At 38.8% G+C, this 12,381-nt stretch overlaps 1 protein-coding gene across 13 annotated transcripts in view; it reads left to right on the forward strand.

Annotated features, from left to right (window-relative positions):
- The window catches only part of ZBTB20 (zinc finger and BTB domain containing 20), an 804,401-nt gene that overhangs the window by 556,561 nt on the left and 235,459 nt on the right, over nucleotides 1–12,381 (forward strand). Inside the window, exon 2 of one of the 13 annotated variants that reach the window (XM_035000123.1) lies at nucleotides 6,250–6,426. The exons of the other annotated variants lie outside the window; for them this stretch is intronic. The gene's annotated coding sequence lies outside the window, so the exon portion shown is untranslated. The remainder of the gene's footprint in view (nucleotides 1–6,249; nucleotides 6,427–12,381) is intronic. 13 annotated transcript variants of the gene reach the window in all.

The raw sequence follows: 12,381 nt of genomic DNA on the forward strand, positions 1-12,381 counted from the left end.
ATTACTTGGGAAGCTCATTTAAAAGGAAGATCTTTGAGATCTTCAAGACATAATAATTCAGTTGATTTGCTCTGGAGTGACCTTGATATATGTCTTTTTAACATCCTCCTCTGGTGATCTGGGGTAGCTGGTCCCATACCAAACTCTAGGTAACCCTGCCATCATGACTCCATCACAGCCTAAACTGCATATCACCTCCAGCCTTATGGCATCATTCCCCATGACTTACCCTGCTGAATACTTAGGTGGCTTTGCTACATAAGTATACATACTGCTTCGTCCTACCCCATGGAAAGCAGAAGGGAAGAATAGGAAAGACAAAGTCAGTCAGGAATACTTGAGTAGCTGCAGTAAGTTATTTGTTATTTTGCATTAGTTGGACTAATGGTCTTTTGCATTAATCCAAAATGGAGCTGACTTGACAGGTAAGCTTGAACTTTAGAACAGTAGTTTTCCTCCAATAGCTGTAAAATGATTGGCCATAGTGAAGTTTACCTCCTGTTTTTCTTGTGGAATTGCTATCTATAGAACTTAGATGAATAAGCACAATTGAAGTGCAAAGTGTTAAATGCATGCTTCGATTTAGTCAATGCATTTGCACATTGAAGTAATTAGGATGTATTTAAAAGCATTCTGCTTGCAATACTTTGTTCTCCATTTCCTACAAATCAAATTAGTGAGGGTAGATTTGATTTTGACATCATTTTGAAAATATTTTCTTTTTCTTTTTTAAATTTTCTGAGTATTACATTTTTACAAAGTTCAAAACACAACCAACTGTGACTAAATTCATAAAAACAAAACAAAAAGTCCAAAGTGCAGGAAAATGAAAAACAGCACAGAGTAATATGCAGTAGAACGACATAAATCATACCTCACAAATATAGTTGTAATAATACACCTTATCCATGTCTGATCAATTAATAACAGAAACATTCAGATAGCAAATAGCTCATTCTTTTCCTTTGATTGAGAGCCCCCAATTTAATTATTCATCTCAGTCCAAAGAAATATGAAAAGGTAGCCAGACCTTCTAAGAAAAATCTTAACCATCTCCTATTTTCACTGTAGTATTTGTAATGCAATGAATGAACGTGAAGAAAGAATATAAAGAGTGTTTTCCTTGTTTGCTAACAAAGCATTCAAGCAAGATTATTTTTTAAATAAAGTTAGACTTGGTAGAACCAAGAAATGCTTATGGAGCTATTTGCACAAAGACAGACCTGAGTTTAAATCCCAACTCTGTATACTGTCTGTATGATCTTTGACAAATTATTTCACCTCCCTGAGCCTCAGTTTTCACATCTGTAAAGTGAGGGTAATAGTATCTACATTGCAGCATCACTTTCTTAACATGCAGTGATGTATTGGAAGTGCTGGAATTTAATATGTACTCAACAAATGGAAGTTATTATTATTAATTCGGGAAAGAAAGTTTGAAGGGATAAGAACCCTAAATCTGCTGAGGAAAAAAGACTAAACGAAAATATTCTGTGTTCTCACTTTCTCAGAGGCTATTTACAGGAGTCTCAGATTTTGTCCGAGAATTTTATCTACAGAAGAGATAGTTTTACCTTTGTAATTTTCTTGCCACCCAAATTGTTGTCCTTAATGTAAATCAGTGACCTCAAAACACATGTTAAGAAATACCATTTATACTTTTGAAGTGCGTATTTGAATGACTATAATTTTCTAATACAAATTATTATCATATTCTTTTGTTGAAGTTAAACAGTACTTTGGACTGGGTGCAGATTACATAAATCCAATTCCTCTTATTTTTTCTATACCAACCTTGTAGTTTTAGAAGTATATGTGTTTATGCATAGAAGTGAAGGGGAGAGAGAGAATGGACAAGAACAGTAGATTCATTTGTGCTTCATAGGAAGCAGAGAAACTATCTTGTTCAATCCTGTTGTCAGTGACTAGCTCTGTGTTTCATATATAGAAAGTGCTCAATAAATGATTGTTGAATTAATACATGGGGAGAAATAAAATGCTAAGAAAATATCTGTGTAGCATAAAGGAGCAGCTCAAAAGTAGCGTATGCAGGTAGTAAGCAGAGAGCTTACAACTTACAGATGGGTGTCAACACTCCTTTAGTCAGGAGGGCTCCATGTGGAACTACTGGTAGCCATCTTTATTCAGAACCTCTAATTTTAGCTGGAGGAAGCAGCAAAACCAGAAGAGCCAACTGATCCTCAGTCAGAGAGTCATGACATGAGCTTCATAGAGCTGCAAGGAACCATACAGATTTGCTAATACAGGATCCTCACTTCCCAGCTGAAGGAAATGAATGATTTCCCCAAACATTTGGTGACAAAGTTTATTGATGCTCAAACTTCGGTTTCCTGATTCTGGTCCAATTCCGTTTATATTGGACCATGTTGCCTTTGTGTTAGCAGACTGTCCCCCTGGGGGTTCCCATATATCTACAGTGGCTTCTCATCTTTTGTCTGAGACAGTGCAATGGAACATCCAGCAATGCCTCTGATTAGAATCTTCTCACCTTGTCTGGCATTTCCCTTAGAGCCTAAGAGGTATCAAAAAACAGATTCTTCCTTTGACTCTTAAATTCACTTTTTTCAAATCAAGAAATAATCTATATTAAATTATTATTAACCAAAAAAGATCATTCAAACTACTTTAGCTCCTTTCAAGTGATTATTAATTGGAGCTAAAAGGAATGCAGAAGAAAGAACCAATATAATTTGACTGGAGGAAGTGAAGGAAGAGTTCTGTCCTTGAGGTGTAGGCTAGGGCAAGGCAAGGCTGGGTGGGCTATGAGGGGGGAGGGGGGCAGGGGATCCAGATTACCCAGGAAGTCACTGAGAGATTTGAATCTCAGAGAAGATGGGGGAGAAGAAGAGGTGAAGGGATAGAGAGAAGAAGTAAAAGAGGGGTGGGTGCTGCAGGTAGACTTACAATTTGGTCTTTTGCTTCATTATTTACTGTATTTGTAACCCTTGTGCTCAGTGGGGAGGGAAACCTCGGTTTCAGGTCATTCGCGTCCTGTTATAATTTATATTGCTACTGTCAAGCAATAGCTAGAATGCCTTGAATCAAGTATTAACGACATCCATGAAAGAAGAAATAAAGCATTTAATAGGTAAATATCTTCCCCTTCCACCTAAAGAATGGAGGAAGTGTTGATGGGCTGTTGATGGTGAGTTAAACTGGCATACCAGGAGTTTTTATAAATGGTTTTCCCATGCTCCATTGGATCTGTGGCTGAGACTTCAGTTGTATACCAGCTGTGCGTGCAAAATCTCATAATTATTCTTACTGTATTAAGCATTTTATAGCAATTTTAGCTCTAAAATGCTATGCAATAGTTTTTATGCAAGTGTACCAGACATGTAAGCTGTTCCAATGAAAACATTTCCTTTCATTTAGACACGTGGTTTTAGGTTTCCAAACTTAGCTCTTTGCATTGATGGAAGAATCTTTAGGCCAGACGTCAGGTTTTCTGGTGGGGGGTTGGATTTTCTTGCACATACTTTATTTCTCCAGGCAGCCTCATCAAAAAAGGGGCATTTCAGTGAGTATACAATAGAGATATTAGCGAATACGCTGCTGAGTACTGGCTCCTCCACAGCCCGTCCTGTTGAGAAAGGCACTGGAGAGGAAGGTAGGGTTATCTCGGCATCCCTCTGGGGCATAATGACAAGCAGGCAGAAGGACTTGGACTTAACCTCTCTGCAGAAGGCTGACACCTTTAACACTGCCTCACATGCTGCTGCGCCCTGCAGTGGCAAGTCTTGGGCCCGAGCCCAAAGCTGGTGTGGAGTTTGAACCCTTGGCATTCTGGCCCAGGGCCAAGTGCTATCAATGGAACCCCACTGACACCTTTAGTTATTCTTCCTAGATTAGGATAGTAATTTACTTGTCTCTTTGATTTCAAGTGTCTGGTTTTGTTTCCAGATGCCTCCCAGCTCATCTGTATTCCAGGGGTTTCAAAAGACTTTAACCTCATTGGTTCTTTCCTTTGTCAGTTCCATTTGGTGAACGCAGGAGGGATACAGAGACTACAGAGAGGCGAGGGAGGGGGCGGTGTGCGCATGATGTAGGGGGCCTGTGGGGAGGGCTTGGTGAGACTGCAGGAATAAATGAAAGGCATATTCACTTTCAAAACATCAGCTATTGTACCAGAGCAAGTCAGGGTGGAATATAAGAGGTGATGTGTGGGACAATGTAGTGAAAAGTGTCATTAGATAGATTTATGTGTAAAAGCCCTCCAAACAGCAGTAATCTCAAACTCCCCCAAATGACTGCAATATATGAAAGAGATGGAGAGACCATAGAAATTTTATCCCAATGCCCATAAGGTAACAGCACTTGGATTTTAACATGCTATGGTAGGAAAAGGCATTTATTCAGGGGTGTCGTTTCATGTTTACAAGGGCCTGTCTAGCACTGTTTATTGATTTTACTGCAATTCTTTCCCCAGGACCCTGTAGATGGATAATTGCTAGAAATGTCCATCATTAGCAGAGCAACGAGTGCAACCATCACAGTAGGAAAAAGATGCACATAGGACCCTGCAAGCAGCCTTCAAATGGGGGTAGGAGTCACACAATAACACGTGCAGCTATAACTCCAGGCAAACACACACACAACACCCTGTGTAGCCATTGCACTGAGAAAATACGCACAGCCCCCTGTACAGCCATCACACATCAGGAAAATACACACATGGCACCCCTATGCAACCATCACACCAGGCAAAAGCACAGACATAAAATGCTAAGTCAATAGGAATGAACAGCTCATAAAAGCCTACTGGAATAGATCACATCACAGCCAGGTACATCTGTTCTCAGCACTAACCATTATCGTTAGCTTGAAATGCTTAAAATCACTGTGCATCCTCAGGTCTAGGGACAGATTATTCCAAGAAGATTCTGCTAAATAGATCTGGCAATGCAGTGAAGGGGACCTCTACTACATTAAAGTGGTGCATTTTGCATCTCAAAGGCTGTCAACTGTATTTAGAGGAACTCTGTGATTGAAGAACAATGCTCTAGGATGGAATAGCAATTTTTCCAGCCCTTCAAAGTCTGGGGGTGATTTTTACCCCAACCTGAGTTAAGTGTACAACTGAATGGGCAGCTATCAGATTGGGAGGTGACTAATAAAAGCAGAATTGGAAACAGCTTTCATCTGTGCTGCAAAGTAAGCCACTCCATCCTGTTTTAAACTGGAACTCTCAGGTGGGATATCATATCCAGAGGTCTTCGTGAGGTCAGACTTCAAGCCATCAACTGGAGATAAATAAGTAGGAACTATAGTGCTTGCTTCAGAGGGTTGTCTGCCCAACTGGGGGGAATAAAGAAACCACCCACCTCTTCTTTTGCCAGAGCCTTCTCTTTATCCTCTTGCCTTGGTCTATGATGTTATCCTAACTGTGTGACACAGGGGTTACAGCACTGCAAGGGAAGCTCTGTGTGTCCTTCTGAAGACTGGCCCCAAAAAATAGTTAGAAAGAGTTTCAAGCTTGCAGTTCCATGTTTCAATTACAGTGGCGTTACATGTTTCTACTGAGTGAGACAAGTTTCAAGCTAGCTTGTTAAGAATGATTTACACCATAATTCGAGGAAAAAACAAATGTGAGTGACTGAGATTTGAAAGGGAAGAGTAGGGGGGAAAGTGCCAGACTAAACGAATCCTAAGTAAATAGGGTGGGGTGGGGTGGTGGGTGTTTTTTGTGTGTGTGGTTTTTTTTGTTTGTTTGTTACTTTGCTTTTTTAGAAAAAAAAAAGGAAAGAAAGAAAATGTATGTATTGTTGGTAATTACTTCCTCACCTGCGTGGAATGAAGCAGAAGAAAACAGAATTGCTCCATTTGCTCCTTAACCAAATTTTTAAGAGAGGACAGGTGTTTCTCTTCATTCGCATGACATCTTACTGGGAATGAGCAGTACCAGAAATGAGAACTAAGAATTCCACTTCTTCTTCTTCTTCTTTTTTTTTTTTTTTTCAAATGTGGTGGAAAGGTTTTGTTAGGGAGAGAAAAGCATTTTCCATAAAACAATGCAGTAGTGACATGAGGTAATTACATGGTGACTGGGACACACCGCATGGCATACTGGAGAAATTGCATGATACCTACGTGATAACTATAGTAACTCTAGTTATCGCTACCATATTATCTCCTGGTAACTATATAATTAGTTTGTGTCACAAAAGCACCCTAAACGTATGCCTGTTCCAGCTACTCTGGTAGGAAAAAAATAAACTTTTTTGCAAGGGGGAAAAAAAGCTAATGAAGAAAGTTGCCAAGAACAGATATTTTGTAATCTGTGCTAAATCTCTGCTGGAAAACATGAACAGTAACGAAGCTGAGAAGACAGTAAAAGAAATTCGGGGCAAGGTGCCAGACGCCCAGACGGAAGGAGAATGTGGACCAAAAGATTGCGACAATCGGGTAATTATGGTTTATGAATTTCAGCTTTAATCTGTAGTTCAGTGAGTCCTGATTAAATATCTGTTAAACACAATTAAAGTTTGTTTTTGTATTTCACCGTCTTGATCAGAATAATTAGAGACTGCGTGTTTCATGTCAAAAGTAGCAAGAGGAATTTTAGTGAATGAACATCGTTTTTAAAAGCCATTTGTAGCACCAGCTGTTGGCATTATTTTATATTTTAGTGTTATCAGCATAAAGATGGTCCTCTGGATGCTGAATAGTTTCCAGCAGGACAAGGATGTTAGGCTGTCACGATGGGCGCGTGCTGCCGAGGCTTCAGTGTTGGAGGGCTCATATTCACAGGAGGGAGTGGACAGGGGAGATGTAGGTCAGGGAAGCAGATATTTTAGGTGAGAGAAGAAGGAAGACATTTGAGTTACATTTATCCAAACAAGGAGCTGGAAGAGGGGATTTCTCATGGTGTAGTCATTTGCGTTAACACCTGAAAGTGCTGGTGAGCCTGTAGATACAGGCTGTATATACGTCGCGCCCGAGAGGAGGGCACAAGAAAGGTGTGATGAGCTATGCTGGAACTCTGTCCTGGTTGGCTCTTGGCTAAAAACCTGGATCTTTTATTCCTGGAGTTGGTAGAAGGTAGTGCTGAGAGAATTTGCCATACTAATCATTCTTTGGCTAGGGATAGCAGTATGAATTCTGTAAAAGGACAAGTTAGAATATAAGAAGGATTAACTAAAACTGGGTAAAGGAGCAAAATAAGACCCTGCAAACCAAAACTAAGACTATGATTTCCATACACATGGGCCAAAAGGGAAGCTGGGGAGTTATAAATTACTATCTCTTAAAAATTCTATGAGGGTATGTGTGCTTACTTCTATGCAGTTTACTCTGATATGAGCTTTACAGAAATAAAATACTGTCTTGCTTGCTATTTGAAATTTGAATACCTGGAAGATTTTGATCCCTGTGGTACACAGAATGATAACTGCCTCCCCCATCCTAATCCTCAGAACCTGTGAATATGTTGCCTTGCATGACAAAAGGGACTTTACAGATGTTAGTTAAGGATCTTGAGATGGGAAAATGATCCTGGATTATGTGGGTGGTCCTAATATAATCACAACAGTCCTTATAAGAGGAAGAAGGAAGCAGTAGGGTCAGAGTCAGAGAAGATGTGATAATGAAGTGGAATCTCAGAGAAAATGAGACAGAAGATGTGGCACTGCTGCCTCTGACAATGGGGGAAGGGCCACGAGCCAAGGAATGTAGGCTGCGTCTAGAAGCTAGAGAAGACAAGAAGGGGGAGTCTCCTCTGGAGTCTCCAAAAAGAATGAAGTGCTGCACCTTTATTTGAGGACTTCTGACTTCCAGAACTGTAATCATTCCTGTTTTGTAAGCCATAAGCAGCAATAGGAAACCAATACAGAACGCATGAATCTGCTCTGTGGATTTCATCTCCACATAAAAGTTGTCCAGTTAAAAGTGCATCTGAGGATGAGAAAAACAACCAGCCTCTATGAATTTCATCTTCTAAAGCCCATTCTCCAGGCTGTCTCTGTGGTGTCACTTGGAGCTACCTGCCTATGTATTATAAATTAAAATCATGGGCAAATTCAACCCCACCCTCCAATAATACATTCCACATGAGTAGAAATATTTACAGGAAGAGAAGACTATAAAGTGAAAATAATTTCTCCAACAACAATAGAAGTTGACATTTGAACACTTAACCACAGGTTGAACCATTTCTCTTTGTCAATTTCCACCTCCAGAAGTGGCAATTTCATGTGGTTCCACATACCCAGTGTTATCTCATTTAAACCTTCCAAAACTAAGATTAAAAATTTCTCCCAAGATTGTAAAATTAATAAATGTCAGAGTTATGTAGAGATTAGGCTACTAAAATGCTTATGTGCAACATATTCAGATAAAAATGAGATTAAATCCCAACTGGCCAAAGGTGTTTTCTCAGAGTTGAGGATGCAGACATGTCTCTCCTGTGCTATTCCACAAAGTGACAGTTTGAGTCATGAGAAAGCTGTAGGGTAAAATGAACATAACCCAAATAGACAAAGACAATGATTGAAATTTGCTACCTACCATCTTTGTATTCAAAAGAGCAAATACTACCACAGAGGAAGAGGGCATAGCAGGTGCTTTAGAACGGTATTGCTTAAAGGATTTCTAGCTTCTTTTGGTTTAAGGCTTCCACTAATAATCTCATGAAAGCTGTGAACCCTCTCCCCACAAAAGGACAGCATCTTGTCAAAAGGATTCACAGGCCCCCCTCAAGCCTATTGATGGACCTCAGATTAATTACCCTTGGTTTATAATTTGTTCCAAGAAAAACACTGTGGGACTGACTGGACTGACATGATTTAAGACCAGAATTATGAGATACTTAGTTACCACATGATTTTGGACCAGTCATCAATGTACACTCAGGTCCAAACTTTTAATTAGTAAAATTAGTACTTTTGATGCTAATGTGCTAGGAAAGTACATTTTTGTTCTTAAAACATTTGAAGTGCATTTAAAGACCCATTGAAAAACACTGATATTGCTCTTGCTTGCTGTCCATTCTTTTATCATTTAGTCATTTATTTATTCATTCATTCAGCAAATATTTATTGAGCCCTTACTGTTATAGGCACTGGGAATATAATAGTGAGCAGGACTCACAAGGTCCTTTTTCCTCATGGAACATTCTAGTTAGAGGAAATAGTTAATAAATATGTAAGCATACTAACACATACCAATGAGCAAAAAGAAAAAAACAAGAGTATAACCTAATAGAAATAGCATGTAAGGAGATGGCATATGGCTGAGACTTGAACAATGTTAGAAACCAGCCACATGAAAATCTGGAGGAAAAGCATTTCAGGTAGAGTGGAATAGCAACTATAAAGACTGAGATTAAAATGAGCTAGGCATGTGAATTATGAAAGAAAGTCACTGCATAAGGAGAAGTATATTGGAGAGGTGATCAGAAAAGGAGTCAGGATCCAGATTATACAGGCTTCATACTGAACGGTTGAGATTTTATTCTAGTTGCAATGGGCAGCCATCAGAGATTGATATGGAAGGGTCTGATTTCACATATAAAAAAATCATTGTCGGGGCACCTGGGTGGCTCAGTTGGTTAAGCGACTGCCTTCGGCTCAGGTCATGATCCTGGAGTCCCTGGATCGAGTCCCGCATCGGGCTCCCTGCTCGGCAGGGAGCCTGCTTCTCCCTCTGACCCTCTTCCCTCTCATGCTCTCTGTCTCTCATTCTCTCTGTCTCAAATAAATAAATAAAAAATCTTTAAAAAAAAAAAAAAAGAAAAAAAAATCATTGTCATTGCTGTATAGAGAAGGGAGTATAGAGGAACAAGAAGAGAAGTAAACCCAACTAATAGTTAAGAAGATGCCCAAAGCTGAAGATAGCAAGTAGTCTCATGGCCACATAATATATTGCCTCGTAGAAGATTTGAGATGTCTCATGTTGAGCAGCCTAGAGAGCAGAAACTGATTTATTAAGTATAGCATCTCTTAATGTTTTCGGTCTATTAAAGGATTGTTTTGGCCTAACAATGTTCTTCCTGAGAGGAAGAGGAAAAAGAAATCTGAGCATAGTCTAATGATATTGGCAAATGAAGAAGTTATTTGGTGGGGAGAGGATTGTTAAGGTAACTGAGAAAGTCCCCAGCAACCAGGAATCTCAATTGATAAGGATGTTATTGAGGTTTTGGACCCATTTCACTAAGGTTCATTACAAGTCTGTTTCTTCTGTTTTCCTGAGGCGAGCTTAAGATCACAAGTCTTCCGAACTCTCTTCTGCCCCTTTTAAATATGGGTTTAGGGGCATCTGGGTGGCTCAGTCTGTTAAGCATCCAACTCTTGATTTCAGCTCAGGTCAGGATCTCCGGGTCCTGAGATTATGCCCCACATCGGGCTCCATCCTCAGTGTGGAATCTGCTTGAGATTCTCTCTCATCCTCTCCCTCTGCCCCTCCCCCTGCTTGTGCTCTCTAAATAAGTAAGTAAATAAATAAATAAATAAAATCTTTAAAAAAAAATAGATTTAAATGTCCTCCTTCTCACTGCCATCTACCCCTGAAAGTAGTCCACAGAGAAGATCCACAGGGATTAGGGGCAAATGTAATATAACTTGAATAAACATCAGGAAAGGAAGAAATTCTGTTGTTTATAGGAGTTTCCCAGTCGAATTAGATATTTGTGCAATGTATTGGGGCTTTAGTGAGTCATCAACATTACCTAAAAGAAGTTTAGTTCAGTTATACTTCGTCAACCAATTGAAATCCTTTAATAAATGGTGAACCAAATAAATACACCCAAGAATAATGAATGACCTGTATAAAAATAGTGATGTAGTGTTAGTTTATGGACAACTTATTTTCACTAATAAGCTAGAAAATTATATAATTCATTGCTCAATGACATTCATAAATAATGCAAATTAGTAAAATATGCAACTATATATAAAAATATATCTAGAAAATCACTCAGAAGGCAAGGGACAGGAGCCTTTTCCAACTGGCATTCCTGTGAGATCTAAGTTACAGCTTCGGGGTTAAGTGTGACGAGGTGAGAAAACTGCCCTAGAGTGAAGGGTAACCAACTGAAAGTGATATTGAATTTCATAATCAGGGTTTCTAGAATGAATAGAATGCAGATTATATTTCCAGGGAAACATGAGTATAATAGTATAGTATTATGGAATAGCCATATTCCATGGACCAAAAACAATTAGGTACTATATGTGAAAGACCTGTTGCAAATACAAGATGCACGGAGCTTATGTTAAGTGAAGCCTTAACAAATGGTTATTACTGTTGTTGTTTGTTGTTGTTGTTATAATTAAAGCTGAATTCCTCTAATAGAATTTGCTGCCCTTTTGCCACCTCAGGTCTTTATGCTGTTTTAAACCTTTCCCTCCGTCCAGTTCCCAAACTGCCCTTTCTCTGAGGAACAGAATATAAATTATCCTATCTAAATTTTGAGAATGACTATTCCCATGTGAGAGAATATCAAAGCTGAGAAGAGAATACAGAACTCTTAACAACCAGTACCATTCACGCCAGCTCATCTGCTACCTCCTAATAAAACTGGTTGTTAATCTTCCCTGATTTGTCTACATCTTTCAGGTAATAAAAGTGTCTAAACCATAATGCATTCTTCCAGAGAAGATAATCAGGTAACTTAATACCTCTCTGCTCAGCAACACAATGTCCCTTTGAATCCAGTCCTGAATTGGATTGACATTTCTAGCTGACGCTTTACATCAAATGTCATTTTGCTCAGTTCACTATCTGATCTTTTTTATTGTCTTCTAGCATATTCCTAATTCTCAAAAAGATTTCTTCATCCCTGGCAGTATACTGAGAGCTCCCAATTTCATTATCTCATTGGTATATTTCATTAATTATTAAGATCTCTCTAATTGTAAGTTTCTCTTCTCAAGAAAGTGTCTGAATCCCATCATTAGAAATATTAATAAGCAGAATTTTGTGAACACCCAAAGTATGGTTAAGTTGGGCATAACCCTGAACTGCCAAGGGAACAGAGATCTCCCAAGTAGAAAAAGCTCTTTGAACTGTAATGATTTCATAAGGGTGATTCATTGCTTAGTAAATTTTCTTAAAAATGGAATGAATCAATGTGAGTAAAAGATTTGGTTTCCTTCATTTATTTATGTTGAGCCATTCCATTCATACAGGTTGGAAAACAATTCCCCAGGCAAGACCAACTAATGTTTTGTGAGTTAATATAGATGCTACATCCTGAAGGATATCGTTTATTTTCTCTTCAGTTTTGGCTGTCTCTATTTTACCCCCTAAAAAAGGAAAAGCATAAAAATATTATGATCTAATAAAATAACAGGATTTTCAAAATTTATTTACTAAAAATTAAACTGTAGTCATTAAGTGTTTAATAGTATCAAGGTTGTTTAA

This window comes from Mirounga leonina, unplaced genomic scaffold, assembly GCF_011800145.1.
Source record: "Mirounga leonina isolate KUSES-001 unplaced genomic scaffold, KU_Mleo_1.0 Mir_115, whole genome shotgun sequence".
Taxonomy (NCBI): domain Eukaryota; kingdom Metazoa; phylum Chordata; class Mammalia; order Carnivora; family Phocidae; genus Mirounga; species Mirounga leonina.